The sequence below is a fragment of the Chinchilla lanigera genome, unplaced genomic scaffold, assembly GCF_000276665.1.
Source record: "Chinchilla lanigera isolate Chin_1 unplaced genomic scaffold, ChiLan1.0 scaffold00065, whole genome shotgun sequence".
Classification (NCBI taxonomy): Eukaryota; Metazoa; Chordata; class Mammalia; order Rodentia; family Chinchillidae; genus Chinchilla; species Chinchilla lanigera.
The window spans coordinates 878,814-888,441 of NW_004955466.1; positions in this window are offsets into that span (position 1 = coordinate 878,814).

Below are 9,628 nucleotides of genomic sequence, written 5' to 3' on the forward strand. Positions count from 1 at the left end.
CTACAGCGGAGCGGGGAGGGCAACCAGGAGAGGAGAGTGAGGTCTCCGGACAAGAATGCCCCTGGCCCTGGCGACACCAGCTCAGGGTCCAAAGGCCTCAGCCGGCCAGCGGGCCTCCCTGCTCTCCTGCAGACAGCCCGGCCCTCGCACTAGTGTGGCCGCTGGCTGGCTGCCTCTAACCCGCTGAACCGCCACCCTCGGCACAGCAGGGTACCTTTGCCCCTTGGGGTCTCACCCAGGCGGGGTGGAAGGAGGGGAAGAAGGCACAGGAGCCCAAGGTGGGCCTTCCAGAGTCACCTTGAGAGTTGGCAGCCGGACGGACTTGGGGACAGGCAGCTGAGGCCAGGTGTGCAGCCCTGACCCCAACCCCAGCACGGCCTCTGTCTCAGACGCTCCCCAGCCTCCTCCTGGGACTCAGGTCTAACCGAGGAGCCCTGGGTCCTTGATCCTTTCTGACTGCTGGGGAGATGAAGCCTCCATAGCAACACATGGAGCAGGCGGCCCACCCTGGGGACTCTTCCAGAACCAGTGACCGAGGCTGACTATGATAAGATGCCCAGTGCCCGCTAGGGGAAGAACCAGTCGGCCCTCAAAGCCCCTGAGGTTCAGAGACCCGGGACTGGCTGCTTCTTCCTCCGGGGCCACTGTGCGGTGACAGGGAGTGAGCAGGGGGTGCCGGAGAGTCTGAGCTGCTGTGTGTCTGCAGGCGGGCGTGCACACGGGTGCACACGCGTGTGCATCGGGGAGATTTCAGAGCAGCAGGATGCTGGAGCCTGCAGCGCTGGACTCACAAGAGCAGCAGTATGAATCTCTCCCCGCGCTGCGATCAGGGACATGGTATTCATGGCGCGGCACTGCCCGGGGCTGCAGTATTTACACTATGAAAATCAAACGTTAGAGAGCTGCCCGGCCCCTTTCCCGGGAAGCTGCTGTTAAACAGCCCCCAGCACCACTAGCTGGAAACCCCACGACATCCGTCCGAAGCCACAGCGGGGCAGGCACAGGCCTGGGACAGCTGCCCCCTTCCCCTACCCAGCGAGTACTTTGGTACAAGACTTACACTGACCCCGCCCTCCACCGCTTTGTGAGACAGGGATGCGCTGCGCTGCCCAGGGCGGCCCAGACCCGGGGACTCAGGCAGCCCACCTAGCCCAAGCCCCCGAACACACACGGAGCTGTGGACGCTGCTCAGGGTGACACCCTGCTGAGGCCAGCTCTTCCCCCAGGCCTTCCTGCCTCCTGCGGAAGGCAGCACAGGACACCCCCGACAGAACTGCCATGACATCCGGCCCTCCAGGGGCCAGCCTTGCCCACCCATCAGCTTTCCTGCTGCTTGTGAGGTCGCTGCCTCCTTTGCTGGTCCCGCGACCTCACAGGGGATGGTGCCGCTGCCAGGACCACCTCCTGCTCCTTCACCTGGCCGAGCCTCCTCTGCCTTGAGGACCAGCCCAGCCCACACTGACGTCTGTGCCCTGCTGCACCGGGCCTCCAGGCTGGGCAGTTGGCATGTGGCACCCACTGCCACACCCCACGTGCTTTTCTTGTCCTGAGAGGGCCCCTGATCCCAGGCCACTTTGGTTCTACGGATGAGGTTATTTGGCCTTTTGCCAGATTGAGTTGGGGAGTTCAGTCAAGAGAGCTCAGCTCTCTGGGCCTTGGTTTCTTTGTCTATAGAATGGGTGTGATAACACCAACTTACGTGGCTGCTGTGAGGACCACGTGAGACTGGCAGAGGACCAGGGCAGGGCCGAGTGGTGTGTGGTCTGGCACGTACCTCCACATAAAAGGGGAGGCCAGCGGCGCAGAGCTGCCTCTGCCCACTTCAACCACCAGTAAAATAGAACCGTGTCCCCATCACCACCAAATCCACATGCTGAAGCCCTAACCACGAATGTGGAGGTGATTAAGGTGAAAGGAGTTAACAGTGGCAAGGCCCTAATCCAACAGGGCTGTGGCCTTGCAAGATCTTTCTCTCCCTCCGTCCCTCTTTCCTTCCCTCTCCCTCTCCCTCCTCGGTCCTCTCCGCTCTCCTCACTGCCAAAGGACACAGTGAGAAGCTGGCCACCTGTGACTGGGAAGAAGGCCCTCACCAGAGCCCGACTATGCTGGGGATGGGTGGGGTCAGCGGTCGATGATAGTGAACCGGAAACTAAGCAGCACAGAGCTGCCCCCTCCCCTTCAATAGCTTTGAAGTACTGAACCGTGGCAGAGGGAGGCCAAAGAAGAAGCTGGTCTTTGCAGAGAGGAAGGTAGAGACCCACAGGAGCGAAGGTCCTGAGGCGGGCGTGTGCCTGGCTCCGGAAGGACCCGAGGGCTGAGGCAGAGCTGAGGGCAGCTGGGCCGGCGGGCTTGAGGCCCTGTGGCCACTGTCACAGTGGTAACGACGGAGCTTGCGTTTTCTTGGTTCTTACCACAAACCATGATTGACTCCAAGCAGTTACCTGTGCTCATGCACTTAACCCAGTTCTCCTACAAGAGGGGCGCTTCTGGAATTTAATCCAGACAGAAATGAGGCGGAAAGGTGGCACGACTCGCTGAGAGCCACACAGCTGTCCGGTAGAGGCCGGCTTTTTCTGAGTAGGGAAACGGCCATGGGGGTGCTATGAAGGGAAAGGAAGGAACCTGACTTACATCGAGAAAGGCTGCCAAGTTTGGAACAGACTGTCAGGCAGAGCTATTGCCAACATGGCTGGGGGCAAGCGAAGATCTAGTGAGCAAGTGGACAGAGGTGTGCTCAGTCCACAGAACGTGTCCCCAAATGTCACCTCTTTTTTTTTAAGACAGAGTCTCTCAATGTAGTTCAGACTGGTGTTGAACTCATTATGGTTTTGTTTTGTTTTGTTTTTTTTATTTTGGTTTCTTTTTGAGACAGGGTCTCACTATGTAATTCAGGCTGTTCCTGAACTCAGGGTGATCCTCCTGTCTCAGCCTCCCAAGCACTGAGACAACAGGCGTGCACCACCACGCCCGGCTTGTGCCCTCCTTCCAAAGCACGGCACAGAAGCAGCAGGCAGAGGTGGATGTCCAGGGCAGCCATGTGCCCCGCCAGCCAGACTTCCGCAGACCTGGGGCCACGATGGCTGCAGGGATTGTGAAGGGCACACACGTCACGTGTGCCACACTGTAGCCCTGCTAAGGCCGTTTCCAGCTTGGTGGGAGTCGGGACAAAGGGATGGAGCAGGGAGACTTAAGAGATGGTATTGAAGGGCTTTGGAGAGCTGACTGCCTTACAAAACTGCCTCAGGGGAAGTGCTGCTCTGTGAGGAACCTCAGCTTCTTCTCAGCAGGAGGGGTCCCTGGAGCTGACGTCCCCGACACCCTCACTGGAACTGCAAGCCTGGGACAACCTCCTGTGGGCCACGCGAAGTTGGGCTGGCTGTGCAAGGCCCGGTGACAGTCACCACTGATCTAGTCATCCTCATGGAGCGGCTCCGTGCTAAGAGCACTTCGGATATTTAACCCACGGACAGTGCTGAGGGTGGAATTTTATTCCTTCCATTCCCAATTTACAGGTGAGAAAACCGAGGCTTGTGTGAAATAACACGTGCAAAGCCCCCTCCTGGGGAGGAGGAGGAGGAGCTGGGATTGGAACCCACAGCCCGCAGTCCCTCTGACTCCTCACACTGTGGGGGGAGCTGCTCCCCTGGCTCGGGGCCGATACATACAGGGGCACTGGGTAGCAAGGTCAGGGAAGCCCAGGGGCAGCACTCCACCACTACCAGCAGCGACAGGCAGGTCACCTCGTCTTAGGCCCCAGTCCCCGGACGTGCAGTGTGAGGGCGACAGTAGTAGCTGCACCTCTCAGGGTTGTTGAGGCCGTGAGTGTGAGCACACAGACTCAGAACATCACGGTAAAGAGGCAGTGCTTCCTTCGTTGTGATGGTTATCACTCATGACTCTTAGATTCAGCGTCCGCCGCAGACTCCCAGGACCCCCTTCCTATCTGTGTGCAGAGTTCTTCCCAAGGGAGTGCTGGGCTGCAGCCCAAGGACCCATCTTCCACCCCGCCGTCTGACGCCCCTGTCCCCAAGGCCAACATCGGTCTGGGAAGAAGCTCGGTGTTCGCCCTAGCCTTTAGCGCCCTCCTTCTCTGCCTGTGCCTGTGAGGAAGCCCAGGGTATGTGCCGTCCGGGATCTGTGCCCGTCCTGGCTGCCTCCTGCCTGGTCTTACAGAACAGTATTTTCACCTTTAGATTAAAGGGCATTTAGAGGAGGTGACAAGACACTCAGTTTACTAAGCATTTCATTGACACTGCCTTATTTACATGTCTCCCAACAACTCTTAAGAGATGGAGGTGCAATTTTTTTCCTGCTTCAATGGTGAGGATACTGAGGCACAGAGATTAAACCAGTAGCAGGCAGCACTCCTGGAACCCAGTTATCTCTGCTGATGAAGCCGCAAGTCTCAGCTGCTCGCGCTCTGTGCTGTTCAGGCTTCCTCGCTGCCTAAGAGCAGCCGCTGTTGGTCTCCCTAGCATTGGCCTGGGCAAGGGGGAGCATTAAGGAGTCGCCTGGTACGGGCAGGCACCATGCTGCATCCACGGCTGGACGATTCCTGGCCTTCCTAGAGCTTAGCGTTGAATGCAGAAGAGAGAATGTAGAAATCTGTACTTGTAAAAATAGCTGACACTTACCTCGTCCTCCTTTGGACCAGGCACTCTTGTAGAACCAGCACTGTGTGTGCTAATTCATTCACCGCTTACATGAGTCAGGTGGGGAAACCAGAGCACAGAGAAGTTAGGTAATACGCGCCAGGTCACACAGCCGCTAAGTGGAGGAGCTCTGGGACAGAGGACAACAGCGTAAGGCAGCAGGGAACAGTGCAGCCTGCCCTGCACACTGCCACGTCAGGAAGCACAGCAAGGGTCCAACCTGAGTGGTTTAGGGGTCCACTCAGGGGCATTCTCAGAGACGAAGTAACAACCAAGCAGGACTTTGCAGAAAAAGCCGGAGTAGCTTAGGAATTTGGAAGTAGAAGGGCAAAAGGTGAGTTCTAGACAGAGAGGAGGGCATGTGCAAAGAATGCTGTGTTCCAGGTTCCCAAAATGTGTCTGGTAAAAATCAGGGGTGATGGTGCCTGCGATCCCAGCACTCTGGAAGGCTGAGCGGGGAGGACTGCAAGTTTGAGTCCAGCGTCTCAAGTTAAGAATTAAAAAAGGGCTGCATGTGTGTGTGTGTGTGTGTGTGTGTGTGTGTGTGTGTGTGTGTGGGCGGGGGCATGGGGAAGCATGGAAACAACTGAGCGCAAGGGACGGGACAGAAACCCAATCCGTGAGTGAGGAAACTCAGGTTTGGAGCCTCCTGGGACGAGCGGGGACCTGGGGCAGGACGTGACTTCCAATGCGACTTGGGAGCCAAAGTCACTGCACCCTCAAGAGGGCAGCGAGAGCACAGGGATGTGTGAGCTGCTCGTGAGTTCTGCTTCTTACTCTACACACACACACACACACACACACACACACACACACACACACAGGCCCAGCCCCACTCTCCCAGCCCTGGGCCCCTCGGACACCGAGTGTGGGTGTGGGGGCTGCAGCTGGGGCGGGGCAGCTAATCCAAAGGTCCCTTGAAGCAGCAGCAGAAGGGAGATGGGAACAGCCCCCCGCTTGTCCCCTGTCTGCGTGCTCAGGGGATCTCATCCTGGCCTCAGCTGCTTGTCTGCCATTGGGCCTGAGACAGCAGAGCAGCGGGACCCTACATGTAACTCAAGCGGGTTCCTGGGAAGATCACAGGGTCCAAGGGGGACCCGAACAAAATTTTAGTAGAATTCTTCAGTTTGTTTGGTCTTTTTTTTTTTTTTTGAGGAAGGGTCTCACTAGTCTAAGCGGCCTTGAATCAGCCGTGTATCCTAGACTTGCTGTCCTCCCGTCTCAGGTGTAAGCCCACCCCTCAGCCAGAATTCTTCAGACATACTTAAAATGCAAAATGGATGCTGGTTCTTAGGTGCTGGTAGAAGCAGGTGGAGCTTCAGCACCTGCTTTCCCCTCCGTCACGGCAGACTCCAGGCACCAATCTGAGGCCGGGCGTGGTGGTACACACCTATAACCCCAGGACTCAGGAGGCTGAGGCAGGAGGATCGCTACAAGTTCAAGGACAGCCTGGGCTACAAAGTGAGTTCAAGGCTACCCTGAACTGCATAGCAAGACCCTGTCACAAAAGGACAAAAAAAAACCCCAAACCACAATTTGATCCCCCTCCCCTATTTTGCAGACAAGCTATTTTCTGCCAGCAAGGGCACGAGCCTGCCCCAGCCTGGCCGAGTCTCCCACCTCTAAGCCTAGATTCACTCTCCACCACACTCACAGCTGCTCTCAGCAGGAGCTGCTTTTCTCTTCCTGTCCTGGACACAAGGAGGTCGAGTCTCCTGCTGACTTGCGGTCTGGCTCCCACATAGCTGAGAGTCACTTTCAAACAGGCCTCCAACAGCCAGCGAGTGTGAGGATGTACTTACTCATACAACTAACTTTCTTAATGCGGCAGACCTCATCTGGACAAACCCTCCTATGAGCCCCGCAAAGCTTGAATTAACGAGTGTTGGTTCATCTATGGCTCGTGACGCCAGAGATCATGCCAGTCCCCTCACCAAGCACACCTTTAACCTCAATGCCATCTGCTCAGAGAGGTAGCGGCTGATGGGGCGAGGCTCTGGGAAGCCTCAGCAAGATCCCTTGCAAGGCCCCAAGGTCCAGTCAGTGGGCCCGGGGGAGGGGCAATAGCTCCGGGGCAAGGAGAAAGTCAAACAAGACTGTGAAAAACACTGAAATCTTCAGATCCAAGTCAACTGGTCACTCCTTGTCTTCTAGGGCCAGAGATACCGTCCTCTGAGCCCCTCCACCTGCCTTGTGCTGTCACACTGCATCGCAGGGGAATCCCTGCCCTTGGTTGACACCTGGCCATGTCCTCACCCAGGCTAGCCCTCTGACAGAAGCTTGTAGAATGCAGGTTGATTATTAAGGGGGGAAGGGTGCAGTCACCTGTCACAGCACCCGTGCTACAGCTGTGCCCTTGGGACACCTTACACAGCCAGCTGTAGGAAATGCCAGAGTGTGAGACCAAACCGATGTCACAAGGCCTGGTACTGCAGAGCTGACACACTAGGCTCTTCTCCTCAGCTCTCTGGCCCAGCTCGGTACTTCAGTGTCAGCTCTGGGAGGTGGGGCTCAGAGGCAAAGACAAAAACAAAATCCTGAGCCCCAAATCTAAGTGGGGAAAAATTCTCCCCACGTCTTTTTGGTACGGTGACTACCATCGGTACAGATAACCTTTCCACACGTGTGCGGCGGCCGCCTAAGACCTGACACCTGTGGACACCGTCTCCGCTGAGCCTCCACAGAACCTGGCACACGCCCGCAGCCATGGGCCAGCCAGGCTCCGCAGGAGGGAGCTGCTGCTGGCTTTATTTACGCCAGGTCCCAGCAGCAAAGCGGGGACAAGGAGCACAGGTGTTCCCATCACAGGAAAGAACCGGCTGGGCCCCCCTCTAAGATCGCTGTCCTCAAAGGTACTGCGGAGTGACAAGAGTGGACTAAAGTCTCAAACCTGGGACAGAGCCCGGGTACATGCCCAGTCCACCCTGGTGCTGACCCTGGAGGCGGGTGACTCCCCACTCTGTTCCCCGCTGTCACAGAGCTGCCCAGGTCTTGGCCCTGGTGTCCCCACTGCTCGCAGACAGAGTCATCAGTCTCACCCTCTACACATGTCTCCCAGAGTCTTTTCTCTGGCTAATTAATGCTTTTGATTTCCTTCCCATTCGTTCTGTTGCCCATGGGAAAATAAGCTGAGGATTTAGCTCAGGGCTGCTTGGGCAGCGGGGGCCGAAGGCCCACCTCCTAAGACAGACCCAGACAGGAAGCCGCTTTATAGAACCCAGCCAGCTGCAGCCGGTTTCATCCTGCCCACTCATTATTTATGCAGCACTGAGCTTTTCTAAGCCCTCTCCTCCTCGACCGCCCCACCAGGGCATCGACCGCCCTAATGGTGAGGCTCTGCAGTGGTGGGCCTGAGCCACACTGTCCCAACTTTCCCTGGCCACTAATTAGCCGAGGTCCAGAGATTCCACTTCACCCATGGGAAGCAGGACGGGGTTGCTGAGCTGTGCATCAAGCCTCTTCTCTTGCTGAGCCTCTCTCTGCTTTCTGTTGTTAACCCACTGCTGGTGCATGCGTGTGTGTGTGTGTGTGTGCACACGCGCGTGTGCGTGTGGGTGTGGGATGTCCAGATCGGGAACGCGGACAGAGGCTGGGGTGGGCAGGTGAGAAGTTAGTTCTTCCTGAGCCCCAGAGGAGCGGGTCTCCACATGGCTCGAGCTCCAGAGGAAGGAAGGGATCCGAGGCGGCGATCTCCTTCGAAGGCGGCTGCAGGACTGACTTGGAGCTGAGTTTGCAGAGTGCACACACACTGCTCTGACTTAGCGTGAGTCTCCGGGGGGTGGCTGGGGGACCGCTGATGGGACTCTCCGGGCTCTCCAAGCCTCCCTCGGCCCCACCGCCATGATTTAGCTGGGAGGTTTCACCCTGGGTACTTCTCAGCCCCTAAATCAACTGTGGGTGCGGTAGCCAGGTCCCCACTGCAGCCGCAGACCACGGGACACACTCTGGGGGATTCCAAGCACTAACATTTACTGGATGCAATTAGGTGAAAACGACTGGTAAGAAAAGTCTCAGAGGAGGGGACGCAGTGGCAGCGCCTGGGACAGCAGCCAGACTGCATGGAGAAGCGTCGGCTGCCAGGAGCAGCTAAGGCAGACGCGGGGAGGGATACTGATTCTGCTAATGGTGCCCAAAGCTACAAACAGCCTTCCCACCCCCATGCAGATGCCTGGCACAGACCGCTCTTGGCCTCCGGGGGCTGCATCTCAGACAGCGCAACCCTGGAAGGCCCTCACATAATTTCATGCCTCCACTTAAAAGCCTGCATTTAAAGCCTCAGACATCAACTTAACTTTGGAGGAACAAAAACGCCCGTATCTCATTAAACTCCAGAGAGAAATCTGTCAGACGTAGTAAAAACGCATGCAACCAGCTATGTAAATGTGAAATGCTGGCCAGAGCTCCATTTGTTCTGTGGTCTTAGAGAACGTGTAAATTATTCATCAGAATTGAACATCTGCACTAACCACTGTGCCTGAGATCTGTGGTCCTGAACATCTGCGCCCCTCTGCTCAGGGATGAGGAAGGGGCCTGAGAATGCGCTTCTAGTTTCCTGCAAAGGTCCCCTCTTCCAGGGAGGGGATGGGGCAGTCTGCATTTTACGGGCCGCACAAATAAAGTTTCAGAAGTGAAACGGGCTTGAGGGCGAAAGCCAGCCCAACAGGCCCACAGCAGCTGAGCCTGTGAGCTCCCCGGTAAGTGGAAAGTGCCCCCTGAAACCTGGAAAGTCACCTCTCAGCCGGGCCCTGGAAGCGGGAAGCGCCGCACCTCTGAGCCCGCTCCCGCAGGCCCTGGGAACGGGCTGGAATTAGCAGTGGGTCCCCAGAGGACGTCTCTGGCTGGAGATGGGGCACGGTGTGACCCACTTTGACCCACTACAGCCGCGATCCCCAGTCCACACTCCAGACCCAGCGCCTGTCGCAAGGTTCCCGCCGCTCGTCGCCACCGCACCCCGCCCGCGCCCACGGCCCCGCCCC